Source organism: Tursiops truncatus, chromosome 15 (genome assembly GCF_011762595.2).
Source record: "Tursiops truncatus isolate mTurTru1 chromosome 15, mTurTru1.mat.Y, whole genome shotgun sequence".
In the NCBI taxonomy this organism is placed as follows: Eukaryota; Metazoa; Chordata; class Mammalia; order Artiodactyla; family Delphinidae; genus Tursiops; species Tursiops truncatus.
The window spans coordinates 14,341,461-14,357,651 of NC_047048.1; the positions used below are offsets into that span (position 1 = coordinate 14,341,461).

The window sequence follows — 16,191 nt, forward strand, 5'->3', positions numbered from 1 at the left end:
AGAAATACAAAGGATTATAAGAGACTACTACAAACAACTATGTCAATAAAATGGACAACCACAAAAAAATGGACAAATTCTTGGAAAGGTTCAATTTTCCAAGACTGAACCAGGAAGAATTAGAAACTATAAGCAGACCTATCACAAGTAATGAAACTGAAACAATAATTAAAAATCTTCCAACAAACAAAAAAGTCCAGGAAGAGATGGCTTCACAGGCGAATTCTATCAAACATTTAGAAAAGAGCTAACACCGATCCTTCTCAAGCTCTTCCAAAAAACTGCAGAGGGAGAAACACTCCCAAATTCATTCTACAAAGTCACCATCTCCCAGATACCAAAACCAGAAAAAGATATTACAAAAAAAGAAAATTATAGGGACTTCCCTGGTGGTGCAGTGGTTTAGAATCTGCCTGCCAATACAGGGGATACGGGTTCGAGCCCTGGTCTGGGAAGATCTCACATGCCGTGGAGCAACTAAGCCCGTGCACCACAACTACTGAGCCCCCGTGCTGCAACTACTGAAGCCTATGCTCCTAGAGCCTGTGCTCTGCAACAAGAGAAGCCACCACAATGAGAAGCCTGCGCACTGCAATGAGAGTAGCCCCCACTCGCCACAACTAGAGAAAGCCCATGTGCAGCAATGAAGACCCAATGAAGCCAAAAATAAATTAATTAAAAAAAAGAAAATTATAGACCAGTATCACTGATGAACAAAGATGCAAAAATCCTGAACAAAATACTAGCAAACAGAATCCAATAACACATTAAAAGGATCATACACCATGATCAAGTGGGATTTATCCCAGGTATTCAAGGATTCTTCAATATACTCAAATCAATCAATGTGATACACCACATTAACAAATTAAGGAATAAAAAACCATACGATCATCTCAATAGATGCAGAAAAAACTTCTGACAAAATTGAACACCCATTTATTATAAAAACTCTCCAGAAAATTGGCATAGAGGGAACCTACCTCAACATAATAAAGGCCATATATGACAAACCCACAGAAAGCATCATACTCAATGAAAACTGAAAGCATTTCCACTAATATCAGGAATAAGACAAGGATGTCCACTCTCGCCACTATTATTCAACATAGTTTTGGAAGTCCTGGCCATGGCAATCAGAGAAGAAAAAGAAATAAGAGGAATCCAAATTGGAAAAGAAGAAGTAAAACTGTCACTGTTTGTGGATGACATGATACTATACATAGAAGATCCTAAAGATGTCACCAGAAAACTACTAGAACTAATCAATGAATTCGGTAAGGTTGCAGGATACAAAATTAATGCACAGAAATCTCTGGCATTCCTATACACCAACAACAAAAAATCAGAAAGAGAAATTAAGGAAACAATCCCATTTACCATTACAACAAAAACAATAAAATACCTAGGAATAAACCTGCCTAAGGAAGCAAAAGACTTTATTCAGAAAACTATAAACACTGATGAGAGAAATCAAAGACGACATAAACAGATGGAGAGATATACCATGTTCTTGGACTGGAAGAATCAATATTGTGAAAGTGACTATACTACCCAAAGCAATCTACAGATTCAAGGCAATCCCTATCAAACTACCAAGGGGGGCTTCCCTGGTGGCGCAGTGGTTGAGAGTCCGCCTGCCGATGCAGGGGACACAGGTTCGTGCCCCGATCTGGGAAGATCCCATGTGCCGCGGAGCGGCTGGGCCCGTGAGCCATGGCCGCTGAGCCTGCGTGTCCGGAGCCTGTGCTCTGCAACGGGAGAGGCCACAACAATGAGAGGCCCACGTACCACAAAAAACAAAAAAAACAAAAAAAAAACAAAAAAAAAACAAAAAAAAACACTACCAAGGGCATTCTTCACAGAATTAGAACAAAAAATTTTACAATTAGTATGGAAACACTAAAGAGCCCAAATAGCCAAAGCAATCTTGAGAAAGAAAAATGGAGTTGGAGGAATCAGCCTCCCCAACTTCAAACTATACCACAAACCTACAGTAATCAAGACAGTATGGTACTGGCACAAAAACAGAAATATAGATCAATGGTACAGGATAGAATGCCCAGAGATAAACCCATACACATACGGTCACCTAATTTATGACAAAGGAGGCAAGAACATACAATGGAGAAAAGACAGCCTCTTCAATAACTCTTACAGGAAAACATAGGAAAAACACTCTTTGACCTAAACCACAGCAAGATCTTTTCTGACCCACCTCCTAGAGTAACGGAAATAAAAACAAAAATAAACAAATGGGACTTAAAAGCTTTTGCACAGCAAAGGAAACCATAAACAAGACAAAATGACAACCCTCAGAATGGGATAAAATATTTGCAAATGAAACAACAAAGGATTAATCTCCAAAATATACAAACAGCTCATGGAGCTCAATATCAAAAAAACAAACAATCCAGTTAAAAAATGGGCCGAAGACCTTAATGTCTAAATTTCACCAAGGAAGACATACAGATAGCCAAGAGGCACATGAAAAGATACTCAACATCACTAATTATTAGAGAAATGCAAATCAAAACTACAATGAGGTATCACCTCACACCAGTCAGAATGGTTATTATCAAAAAATCTAGAAACAATAAATGCTGGAAAGAGTGTGGTGAAAAGGGAACCCTCTTGCACTGTTGGTGGGAATGTAAATTGATACAGCCACTATGGAGAACAGTATGGAGGTTCCTTAAAAAACTAAAAACAGAACTACCATATGACCCAGCAATCCCACTACTGGGCATATACCCTGAGAAAACCATAATTCAAAAAGAGTCATGTACCACAATGTTCCACTGCAGCACTATTTACAATAGCCAGGATGTGGAACCAACCTAAATGTCTATCAACAGATGAATGAATAAAGAAGATGTGGCACATATATACAATGGAATACTATTCAGCCATAAAGAGAAATGAGTTACTTGTAGTGAGGTGGATGGACCTGGAGTCTGTCATACAGAATGAAGTGAGTCAGAAAAACAAATACCATATGCTAACGCATATATATGGACTCTAAAAAAAAAAAAAGGCACTGATGAACCCAGTTGCAGGGCAGGAATAAAGACGTAGACTTAGAGAATGGACTTGAGGACATGGGGTGGGAGGGGGAAGCTGGGGTGAAGTGAGAGTAGCATCAACATATATACACTATCAAATGTAAAACAGTTAGCTAGTGGGAAGCAGCGGCATAGCACAGCGAGATCAGCTCGGTGCTTTGCGATGACCTAGAGGGGTGGGATAGGGAGGATGGGAGGGAGGCTCAAGAGGGAGGGGATATGGGGACGTGTGTATGCATATGGCTGATTCACCGTGGTGTACAACAGAAACTAACACAGTATTATGAAGCAATTATACTCCAATAAAGATTTAAAAAAAAACCCACTGTAGTATAGCAGAAACTAATGCAACATTGTAAATCAACTGTACTCTAATAAAAATTAAAAAAATAAAGTATTGCAAGCAATAACAGTGTTTCTTTCCAACACATTTCATTGTTTTTTCTTTTTCTTACTACTTTGACTAGAACCTTCAGTGAACTGATGACTAGAAGTGGCAACAATAGGAATCCTTGCCTCATTCCTGGCTTTAAAGCAAATGCTTCTACTGCTTCACTATTAAATATGGCATAGGTTAAAGGTTTCTGAAATTCCTCACCAGGTTAAAGTACCCTCTACTTCAAGTTTGCAAAGATAATTTCATTATAAATGTTACACTTTAATGAATGCTTTATCTGCAACCTCTGAACAATCAATTTTTCTCGTTTAATTTGTTAAAAGGAACTATGTTAATTCATTTTTTTCACGATGACTCACATTTGCATTCTTTGGATAAACTTAATCATGATCTTTTAAAACTACATTGCTGACTTATGTTTGCTAAATTTTATTCTGAATTTCCACACCTATTCACAAGTGAGATAAAAAAAATTATAAGCCATTATCATTCTCTCTTTGACTGTATATACTCCTTGACTAGTATGACTAAGTCATTCTAGTACCATAAGATTAACTGAATGTGTCCACTCATCTTTTTTCTAGAACAATGTGTGTAAGATATTTGCTTCTATTTCTGGGAAGCTTGATAGACCTTGACGAAAAAACCATCTGGACTCCAAGTTTTTCTCTAGTTTTGTATTTTGGTGGGCTGTCTTAACTATTTATTCATGTTTTAAAAGTAAGTCTATGTTTTCTATTTCTAGTAAGTCAATTTTGATAAGATGTATTATTCTAGGAAATTGCCCAATTTATATATTTTTTTAAGATTGCTGGCACAGTATTATCTTGTTATTTGTTCAATTTTTACTTGTAGTCATGTTCTTTTTCATTACAGATGTTTTTGTGTTTTCTCCTCTCTCCTTGTCATCGGTTTTACCAGAGCTGTATTGTATTTGTGTTTTCAAAAAGCCAGTATTTGGTTTTATAGAGTATATCCAGATAACTTCTTTTTTTTTCTTTTTCAGTAATTTCTACATTTAAAAAAATTATTTTTCTCCATCTGCCTTCTTTGGGTTAACTCAGTTTGGTTTTTCTAACCTCTTCAGTTGGAATCTTATCTCGGATTTTTTTGTTCTTTTTTAATAGAAGCATTTCAAAATACAAACTTCCCTCAACATACTCCTTCTTTAGCTGCATTACTTTCCCTCACCATTAGTATCAATCTAATCCATCAGCAAATCTTGATTTTCTTCCCAAAATGCATCTCGCATCTACCCACTTTGCCCTATCTTCTTGTAAAGATGACAGAGACTGATCACTGTATCAGTCCTCTACATGTCTCTACAGCCCTATGACCTCTATATCCAAGTGCCCACTGAACATCCTTATATATTCTACAACATGTCCAAAACTGAACTAATCTGCATTCCTGCCTAATCTGACTCTTCCTCCTGTATTCCCCATCTCAATCTAGAACTTTGGAAAACATCCTAGACTACTTCTGCCCCATATCCAAGTAACTACTAAGTGCTAAAGATTCTATTTTTTTAAATAAATTTATTTATTTATATTTTTTATTTTTGTCTGCATTGGGTCTTCGTTGCTGTGCGTGGGCTTTCTCTAGTTGCAGCGAGCAGGGGCTACTCTTTGTTGTGGTGCGTGGGCTTCTCATTGCCGTGGCTTCTCTTGTTGTGGAGCACGGGATCTAGGTGCATGGACTTCAGTAGATGTGGCTCGCAGGCTCTACAGCACAGGCTCAGTAGTTGTGGCACACGGGTTTAGTTGCTCTATGGCATATGGGATCTTCCCAGACCAGGGCTCGAACCTGTGTCCCCTGCATTGGCAGGCGGATTCTTAGCCACTGCGCCACCAGGGTAGTCCAAGATTCTATTTCTTTAACATTGCTTACTTCTGACTCTTCCATTCCACACTCCTCTGCTACTCCCCTTAGTTCAGGCCCTCATCATCTTCTTGTGCAACTATCGCTAAGAGTCTCAACTGGATCTTCCTGCTATCAGTCAAATAATCCATCTTCACATGCTGTCAAGAGTGATTTTTCCAAATGCAAATCTAATCACGTTACTGCTTAACTAGCTCAGAGCTCCAAATGACCTAGGGATAAAGTCCAAGCTCCTTGCAATGGCAGTCCACCACAAACTAGGTCTTGTCTACTTCTCAATGGTTTGACTAACTGCTTGCAATTCCCAGAACATATTAGACAATATTACAGCTTCAGGCCTTTGAGTCCACTGGTCCTCCTGACCATCACGAACCACATCTTACTACTTCAACTCCCCTCTTTCAAGGCTCAGCTGAAGGGTTACCTACTCTATGAAACTTTTCCCTCCCCCACCAGCCCCTCAGGGAGAAGTGACCACTTTCACTTTTATGCCCCCACTATACTCCAAACATTTCTCACACAGAATGAAACACCTTACTGCAGCTGCCTGTGTATACATCTATCTTCCCAACCAAGCTGTAAGCCTCTCAAGGGCAGGTATATCTTATCGTCTCTATATTATCAATATCTAGACACAAAATAGGTGATTTAAAAATGCAAGTTCATTAAATGAATGAATCAATGAATCCAGACTTAAACTAAAAAATAATCTAGAAAGCAATTTCAGCAAGGATTGCAGGATACAAGGCTAATATACAAAAGCCAACTGCTTTCCTATATACTAGCAAGGAACAAGTTGAATTTGAAACTAAAAACACAATATCATTTATATTAGCACTTCCCCCATAAAATACTTAAGTATAAATCTAACAAATGTGTACAAGATCTATATGAGGAAAACTACAAAACTCTCATGAACAAAATCAAAGAACTAAATAAATGGAGAAATACTTCATGTTCATGGATACAACAACCCAACATGTCAAGATGTTAGTTCCTCCCAACTTGCCCTACAAGTTCAACACAATCCCAATCAAAATCCCAGCACGTTATTTTGTGGATATCAACAAACTTCTTCTTAAGTTTATACGGAGAGATAAAAGAACCAGAATAGTCAATACTGAAGGAGAAGAACGAAGTGGGAGGAATGACTGTATTTGACATCAAGACTTACTATAAAGCTACAATAATCAAGACAGTGTGGTTTTGACTGGCAAAAGAACAGACATATACATCAAAGAAACAGAATAGAGAGCCCAGAAATAGACCAACATAAATATAGTCAGGTGATCTTTGACAAAGAAGCAAAAGACAAGTCTTTCAACAAATGGTGCTGGAACAACTGGACATCCACATGCAAAAAAATAAATCTAGACACAGACCTTACACTCTCAAAAAAGAACTCAAAATGGATCACAGACCTGACTGTAAAATGCAAAACTATAAAACTCCTAGAAGGTAATATTGGAGAAAACCTTGAGTTCGGTGATGACTTTTTAGATGAGGTCACCAAAGGCACCATCCATGAAAGAAGGAAGTGGTAAGCTGGACTTCATTAAAATTAAGAATTTCTGCTCTACAAAAGACACAGTTAAGAGAATGAGAAAATAAGCACAGACTGGGAGCAAATATTTGCAAAAGACATCTGATAAAGGACTGTTCTCCAAAACATACAAAGAACTATTAAAACTCAACAATAATAAAATAAATAACACATTTTAAAAATTAGCCAAAGAGCTTTAACAGACACTTAAACAAAGAAGATTTTCAGATGGCAAATAAGCACATGAAAAGATGCTCCCAAATCATATGTCATCGGGAAATGCAAATTAAAACAAGATACCATGACACACTTATTAGAAAGGCCAAAACCCAGCACACTGACAATACCAAACACTGGCAAGGATGTTGAGCAACAGGAACTCTCTATTCATTAAATAGGATTCAAATAACAAATGCTGGCAAGGATGGGAACTTCCCTGGTAGTCCAGTGGTTAAGAATCCGCCTTCCAATGTAGGGGATGCGGGTCTGATCCCTAGACGGGGAAGATCCCACATGTCGCGGGGCAACCAAGCCCGCGCGCTCTAGAGCCGGCACGCCACGACCAGAGAGCCTGCGTGCCACAACTACTGAGCTCACGCACTCTGGAGCCTGTGTGCCACAACTAGAGAGAAGCCCATGCACCAGAGCAAAGAGCCAACACGCCACAGTGAAAGATCCCACGTGCCACAACTAAGACCCGATGTAGCCAAATAAATAAATAAGAATAAAAAAAAATGCTGACAAGGATGTGGAAAAAACTGAACCCTAGTACACTGTTGGTGGGAATGTGTAAATTGGTGTAGTCACTATGGAAAACAGTATGGAAGTTCCTCAAAAAACAAAATAGAACTACCAATATGATCTAGCAATTCCACTTCTGGTATATATCTGAAGAAAATGAAAACAATAATTCAAAAAAATACATGCAACCCAATGTTCATATTAGCACTATTTACAATAGCCAGGACATGGAAGCAACATGTGTCCTAAATTTCTATCAACAGATGAACGAATAAAGAAGATATTCCATATATACAATGGAATATTACTCAGCCATAAAAAAAGAATGAATCTTGCCACTTGCAACAACATGGATGGACCTGGAAGGTATTATGCTTAGTGAAATAGACAGAGAAAGACAAATACTGTATGTTATCACTTATATGTGGAACCTGAAAAATGAAGCAAACAAATATAACAAAACAGAAACAGACTCACAGATATAGTGAACAAACTAGTGGTTACCAGTGGGGAGAGGGAAGGGGAGGCGGGGCAAGATAGCAGTAGGGGGTTAAGAGGTACAAACCACTATGTATAAACAAGCTACAAAGATGTAACGTACAGCACAGGGGATACAGCCAATATTTTATAAGAACTTTAAATGGAGTATAATCTATAAAGTACTGAATCACTATGTTGTACACCTGAAACTAATATTGTATATCGACTATACTTCAATTAAAAAATAAAATAAAAAAGATTAATAGGCTTCAGAAACAAAAACATCAACAGTAAATTACAGTTCCATTTATTAAGAAAGACAACAAAATCTGAATCATATATAAAATAAATAGGAACTATTCACCAAATGGAACTACAATTATGAAACATTTAGAAAAGCAAAAAAATCTGAATTAAATTCCCTTCTAGATAAAACTAATGGTCGTTAAAACCATGTCACACTAGAATTTAAACATATATATACATATATGTATCTCAACATAAATACCCACAAATTAGCAAGCAATGTCAACATAAGCCAATTTAATTAGAGAAAGTTCTAGAGGTGGCCAATTGTATTTACTCAAAAAGTAAAAGCATTTTTGTTTTTTTAGTAAAACTATTAAAAGTCCAAATATTTCATAAACTTAAAATTCCTTTCCACCATTTACAAGTGTTTTCAAATATGAAATTAACAAGGGCTAAACAAATGTTATTTCCCCTGCAAAGAATTACAAGAAAATTTCTGTAATCTTCTCAACAGTGAATGTCACTTTTAATTAAAAAATAAGTCAAGCTCCATGGGGAGAAGAAAAGTGGATGGAGAGAAATCACACTATCCGACCTCCATCCCCTATATTCATTCATCCCAACTCCAATTGGAGACTTTCACCAGGATAAAGATAAGAAACGACCAGGGCTGTGAAGCTGCCTCTCTGGAAAGTCTAGGGATTTAAGGTACACAGAACACGGCCAAAAGCCAATTTCACACGTGTGTGAGAGCACACGACTGAAGTCCATCGACTCAGTACCTAGAGCTCCGAGACTAGTTCAATGACAACATTAAACATCAGGTTGCAATTCAAGTAAGCAAAAGGCAGTACTAAGATTATCCTAGAGTTAATTCAAGCAACCCACAAGTTAGGAGATCCTAAAAAGGGGAGGGGAGGCTATTACAAACTTTCTAGAGACCAACCTGGCCATACATACCAAGAGCACTAACACTTAGCGCACTCTTACTTCTGTGATTCTGCCTCTAAAAAGTTCACCTGAGAAGACACCCACTGCTGAAAACAAAGACTTAACTACTAAGATAGTTATCTCAGGAGTGTATAAAACAGTAAAAACTGGAAAACTAGATATCCAACAATAGTAGGGAAATGGTTCAAGTATAATATATCATCAGTAGGAAAACTATGTAGCTGTTAAAAAACACAGGACCTAAAATATACAAAATGAGGCTATTTCAGGTTTTTAATGTATGAGAGCTACACAAGCACTCACATGGCAAAAAAATACATAACGTACCTTCAAATGTAAACAGGGATGGTTATCTCTAGCTGGTGAGATTACATGTCTTTTCTTTTTTTAACGTTTCCATCATGAATATGTATTTCCTCTGCAGTAATTTCTAACAATAAAATTTATAAATAATCTTCCATTGATCCTGCTGGCCTTGTGGCCCAAATAAAACTTCATTAAATCTTAATTCCATTCATTTTCTTCATTAATAAAGACAATATACAGGGAAAAAAAAAAGAGTGATTTCTTAAACCCACCTAGAAAAAAAACAAAACAAAACAGGACAGTCCTTTAATACGTCCTGGTGCTAAAGAAAGGCAAAGCTTAACTTGCAGTGATTTGTACTTGGATCTGTGAGAAACCAAAAATAAAATGAGAAAGAACACTGACTAGACTCCTCCAGATAACCCAGCGCTGCACGCTCCCGGGTCAGGAGGTGCACACAGCTTCTCCAGACAAGCGCAGGTGCCCCCATTAGGGCAGAGGTTGCGAGGGTGTGGGGGTAACCACGAGCCAAAAGGGTGCCCAGGACGGGGAGGGGTCCTGCAAGGCAGCGGAGAAGAGTTTCAGGAAGGAAGAGGTATCAGCCAAATATTGCTGGGAAGTGACCAAGTGTGAGGAATACAAAGAAAGGGTCTCTAGGCCCCTCTGTGCTATAAAAAGTACTCAGGTGAACCTGTGCTTGCCTAATCACAATTCTCCACCTGGCAAGATCACCGGTGGCCTCCGAAACCTCACTCTGGCAGGGGGCGGAAGTCAGACAGTAAGGAGATGATAACAGGGAAGGGGAAACAGAGGCAACAGCGGAACATCACTGGTTCAAATGGGAGGCAGGAGGGACAGTGGGGTCACGAGAAGTGAGGAAACAAACATACCTGTAAGCAGAAAAGAAGCCAGTAAAAGAGGAAGGCCTCCCAAGGGACCAGTGAAGGCAGAAATGTATAATTTTGCAACTTGATTATAATATTTTATTAGAAAGGAAGTAAATTAACATTCATTATGCCAGATACATGAGTCCTTCGTGTGTCTCTCTCCCTCTCTCCAGAGCCCACAAACTTTAAAGTGTACCACATGGTGACCTGTCTAAGTTTAAAACTAGAATCTCTGGACAGGATGGGGATTCCACATTCCCAGATGATATTTCCTAAATAGTTCCTAACTTATTTTAAGATACACTAAACCACTACTTGTGACCCAGATGAAAAAGTTCACTTCACATGAACAACAAAACCACCATTCATCTTATTAAACTGGATTTTCCACCTTAGGCTAAATGAGAAATTCCTTAAAGCTCTCCTATAAAGTCATGCCCTTTTCAAAGTTCTGAAGAGACTAGGAGTCAGAGAAGTGGTAGAAGAACACCACAGGGGGACTGAGAGGGGAGGATGAGAGAGGCAAGCTTCCTCTAATACCCACTGCAGGAAATACACTGGTCTTGTGCTAAGAGAGAATAGCAGGAACTCACCTTGATGTGGGAGAGGCCCATTTTGAATGTAAGAATTAAAGTAGCATTTCTCAAATGTCCTGTGATGTTTGAGATATTCAAAGGGCTTTAAGGCTGGGACTGTAAACTCTGAGCCTAATAAAGAACGCTAATGGATGCGATGCCGGATTATCCAAGACTCAGCAGAGATGAGGACACGGGCTGGTATCAGAGAGACCCTGGGCGATCTCAACACCCAACTATCCAGCACTGAGGAGAAACCACCCCCCCTCCCCCACCACACAGCGAATGTAGATGGAAAAGACCCTCAAAGAGGCAAACGCGGAGCAACAAAGTCAAAAGAGAACTTCAAGTCTCCACTAAGGTCTCAATGCTAAAGCCAAAGTATGGGTCACACCGAGGGCCACACCACCTTCTGGCTTCCGGGACCTCACTCTCCTGGCCACCCTCTCACTTGTCTGGCCACATTTCCTTCTCACTATTCTTCAAAAGTTGGGGCTCCCCGTGGGCTCCGGCTGGGCCTCTGCTCAAGGTGGACACACTCATTCTCAGCTTCCTGTCAATTTCACCTACCCCCTCACTCCAGATGGAAACATCTACCTACCCAACACTCCACGCAGATGACCCACAGGCTCCTGAACCATCAAGGCCAAAACTCATCCAATATCCCCAAATCAGCTCCTCCTTATAAAGAAAAACAGAGCTTTCTACCCAGGGACCCCTGGCACCCATTCTGGACTCTCTCTCCTACAACTGAACAGTTAGCCATCACCAGCCCTGTCACGCCCATCGCTGCAGTGTCTCTCAACAGCAGCTTTTGCTCCAGCCCACGGCCTCCTTCAGCCAAACTGAACCCCAAATGTGTCCTGCTCCCATGCCCTCTCATCTCCGTGACACCGTTTCTGCACCCTCCTACCTCGGGCAGGGCCTGGCACCGGGAAGGTGCTTACCAGTAATGTCTTACATTACCGCCCACTTTTGTGAACGAGGCACGCTGTTCTAAGAGTTCTGCACATGTTTCATATGGTCCTCACAACATCTGCATTTTAGAGATGAGCAAATTCAGGCATAAGGAAGTTACCTAAGCTGCCCAAGGTCCTAAGCGAACCTGGATTCAAATGCAGTTGGCCTCCAGAGCCCGTGCATTAACCACTAAGTGCTCTACTGCCTCCCAGTAAACGTTATTAGTCTAAATAAAGAGTCGACCCCATCAAATGAGATAAACACTGAAAAGCATCCATACAATTTTGTAATTAAAATATCAATAATGATGTAAGCAGAAACCTCTCTCATTAGGGGCTAAGAAAAGAGTATCATTTTTAATAGCCACCATTTAAAATGTGCTGTGGGCCAGGCCCCATGCCAAGTGCTTTACATACGTCATATGTTCTAATCCTCACAACACTAAGTAGATATTACTATCCTCATTTTACCGAAGAGGAAACTGAGTCAAAAGAGGTTAAGTAATTTATACAAGGTTATACTACAAAAAAGTGGCAGTAAGTAATTAAGACTCTGACTTAATTCATCTGACCCCAAGCTGGGCCATCAATCACAATACCAGGACTGATAAGTAGGTTTCAAGTCCAATGCCAGACAGGAAAAAAAGATTCACATGCCATGGACAGTGTATTTTAGCCACCGACTTCAATAGAAGCACAACTAAAATGGATTTTACTGAGGTTACCTTATTTCCCATCTCTTCAGTAAGGCAACTCCCACCTCAGCACCCTCATCAGGGTATAAAGCAAAGACAAGTGGAATTTCCTGCCAATGGTTTCTTGTTTGTTAATCGAATACAACTCACAGTGCAGAGAGACTTTCAAAAACTTGTTTCACTCAACAAGTTTAAATGATCAGAAGAGAAATTATGACAGAAAGCATAAAGTTTTAGTTGCTAAACGTGCATTTTAGGCAACATCGGTACTCAAAGACGAGAGGAAAAGGAACAACATGAGCAGATAATAATTTCACGGACTCATTTCCATGAAATTTGGACTTATTTCCAAAATTCAGACTTTGGCTGTATTTCTACTCACTTACAACTAATTAATACATCGCTCCATTTTCAAAATCATGATATAAAATCGCGGGAACTTCCAACATGCTCCCTCTCTCCTTTTAACAAATAAGTTCATCTTAGTCCCGAAATTGAAAGAAATTTATCTCTTTTTTGTCAATTTTTTTTAAATTGCTGACCTACTTAAAAACCAAATTAAAAGTATCCCCATATTAAGATGTAATGATCTGGGGTTTAATTAACAGATACTTAAGAAAACAAATCATGAGTGATGACAAGATTAAACGAACACTAAAAGCTCAATATGAAACTATAACATCCAAACTCAGTGTAAAGACTGGGAGATGTTCTGAAAACAGCATTTTTAAACAAACAGCACAAAAGTCCAAATGACAAATGACAGCGCTTGGCAAACTATCATCACCAAACATTGTTCTATAGTCCCCAGGACTACACTTAGGTATATAATTATACACAGAACGAGCTGTAGACCTCTGGTCAAATTTATTTTCTGTATGGAAAAGATAATTTAAGGATTTCTATGTTTATCAGAAGAACTCCACGGAAATTCCATTTGCTAAAAACCCCATCTTTCCTCCATTTCTTTTTTCATTTTAATTGGAATGTCGTGGTGAAAAAAAATTTTTAATTCTAAAGCCCTCTTACATGGCAATATTATTTGACAAAAACATCCCATAGATCTGCCATGCCTATTAGGACCACCCTTTCTCAGACATTTGTCTATAACAAGGAGGAGACAGAGCAGTGGGTAGAGAGGGAAGAAGAGTCAAAAAGAAGCACGGAAAAGTTAACACGGTCCTGACCACGTTTAGAGAAAAGCTAGAGTTGAGGCCAGTGTGGTCCTAGGACTAATCATAATGTTCCAGAGTGATTACATGGCATCCCGTTTTAACAGCTTCAAAGGTTCTTCAACAACTGAGTAATAGAAACAAACAGCATCTCTGTGAAGCGAACTAGATGTCATTAAAAACCCTCAGGAGACGGCTAAGAGCCTGCCATTTGACACTTGGCTGCAGCCAGAGGAGCAGAGATGGTACTAGAGCTGCGCTCCTGCACACTAAACACAGGCACTGAAACAAATTGCACACAGCAAATTTAATTTCCTGATTGTTAACACCAGACAGGAATTACAATCAGCCTCTTTTTCATTGTCTTTAAAGTAAGTTAAGCACTGCTTTGTGTCACTGGCTGTTTAACAGAACAAGACAAACTCACCAAATGAAAACAATTCTCTAGAACCCAGAAATCCACCAGAAGCCAGATTAGGTAGCACGTGTTTTCTGTCTTAGAAAAGCACTTAACCCTTAACCAGCTGCCTCTGTCAATACTTCCAGGCATCTACTGCCCAGTTCCTAAGTGCCCTTCCACCAACTGGCCCGAGCTTTTTCACTTCCCAGCTAATTCTGAATGACCCAAATCCTCCCAATCCTTCGAGGTCCACCTCAAAAGTTACTTCCTTTATGAAGCCTTTTCTGATCCTAATCAGAAGAAAATCCTTAATAGCTGGTACCTCCATATGACACTTAAGTCCTGCCACATCTTACAGCCTACTGCCTTCTCTAATTAAGTTCCCTGCGGGCAGAAACTGTATTTGCACTTACGTGTGTCTCACTTCCCTGCAGTAGCTACAGCTATGGCCCCAAAAAGCAGGTGCGCTCAATCAGCATCTGTGACCTTAGTACCCAGAGGCCAGTGGCAGCCATGATTCCAGTCCATCTCAATTAGGTCACAGAAATTCTTCCCGGACCTTTACTAGTAAGTCAACCCACTGCCTCCTTACTCCCAGAGAGTAAATAGGCTTGGAGTCATGAAGTATGACTGCACAACAGGTCCATATCCTTTGAGAATCCTGAAATGAAATGAGGCAGCAGGAAGGTGCGCACACCAGCAAGCACTGATGGAGCATTCATCTACACGTGGGATACAAATGCTCAGATTCCAAGCTGACCAAAACGAGGGCTATAGGGACAAACCAACAGTCATCACCAACCCTGGAGTTCTGCCTCCCGCCACCTCCCAGAGCGGGCTCACCTGACACAGGAAAGTAGCAATTCAGGAGCTTTCCTGCTTTCAAGCAGACCGCAAAGAAGCTCATCATTCAACACTCTGCCAAGGCTGTCATCTGCTAGTTGAGAATTAAACTACAGACGTCGGATTTTTCAACAAAGGCCCCCTCACCAGCTGTCCACCGGTTATGGTGTTTGCACAATTCAAAACAGCACAACAGGCGTAGATTTATTCCGGGTGGTGCCTATCAAGGGAAGTACAACTACGTGCCGCTACATTATCTTGACGCCACACAATTTAGTTTATTAAAATATGAGTGAAGATGATAATCCACCCCACCTCTGGAAACTTAGCAAGCTTGACACAAAAAATACCACTATTTCATTTCAAGTGTCGGCACATACGCAAGTCTCTCCCTCCCATCTTCTTTCTGAGATATGTATCCTTTGCAAACGGAGGAGTAACGCAAACACAACCCAAACTCAAAAACGGCAAACTACCAACACGTTCCCAGTGCCAAACCCAAATTATCCAGGCCTCTGCTCCAGACGTGAGAAGCCCCACCATCTTGAGGGCGGCCAGGGAACTCCGGCTCCGGAGACGCGAGTGGACAAACACCAGTGGCGGGCGACCAGGCCGAGGCCACAGAGCAGGCCAGACCCGGGCCAACTCCCACCGGCGGCTGGGGCAGGGGCTGGAGCCCGAGACGTGAGGAAGAAACCCGGCCAGCTCGTCCCCTCCCGGCCACGGGTCAGCCGCGGCCGAGCCCCAACCCCGGGCCGCCCGCCCCGGCTCACCCCGCCCCGGTGGGCAGCGGCGCGCCCCGGGCCCGGCCGGGCCAGCTGCTCGCCGGACGCCCGCGGCCGCTCGGAGCTCACTCGCGGCGGCGCGCGGCGGGCCCGGGGCCGCTCGGTACCATCCTCCCCGCCGCGCCGGGGGCAACGTCCGGCTCCGCGGGGCCGACGCGAAGACCAGAAGCCAGTAGGGCTCGCGCCGCCGCGACACGGGTTGGTGTCCGGGTCCGGCAGTCGTAGTTTCCGGGTAGAAAAAAACACCACCGCCAACGCCACC

General features: G+C 41.0%; 1 protein-coding gene across 4 annotated transcripts in view; it reads right to left on the reverse strand.

Annotated features, from left to right (window-relative positions):
- Positions 1–16,191, reverse strand: part of TMEM248 (transmembrane protein 248) — a 32,128-nt gene extending 15,937 nt beyond the window's left edge. Inside the window, exon 1 of one of the 4 annotated variants that reach the window (XM_019921918.3) lies at positions 15,999–16,191. The gene's annotated coding sequence lies outside the window, so the exon portion shown is untranslated. Of the gene's footprint in view, positions 1–9,634; positions 9,738–15,144; positions 15,659–15,917 lie in introns of those variants that run through there. The other 3 variants (XM_004319624.4, XM_019921917.3, XM_019921916.1) reach the window with 3 other exon arrangements.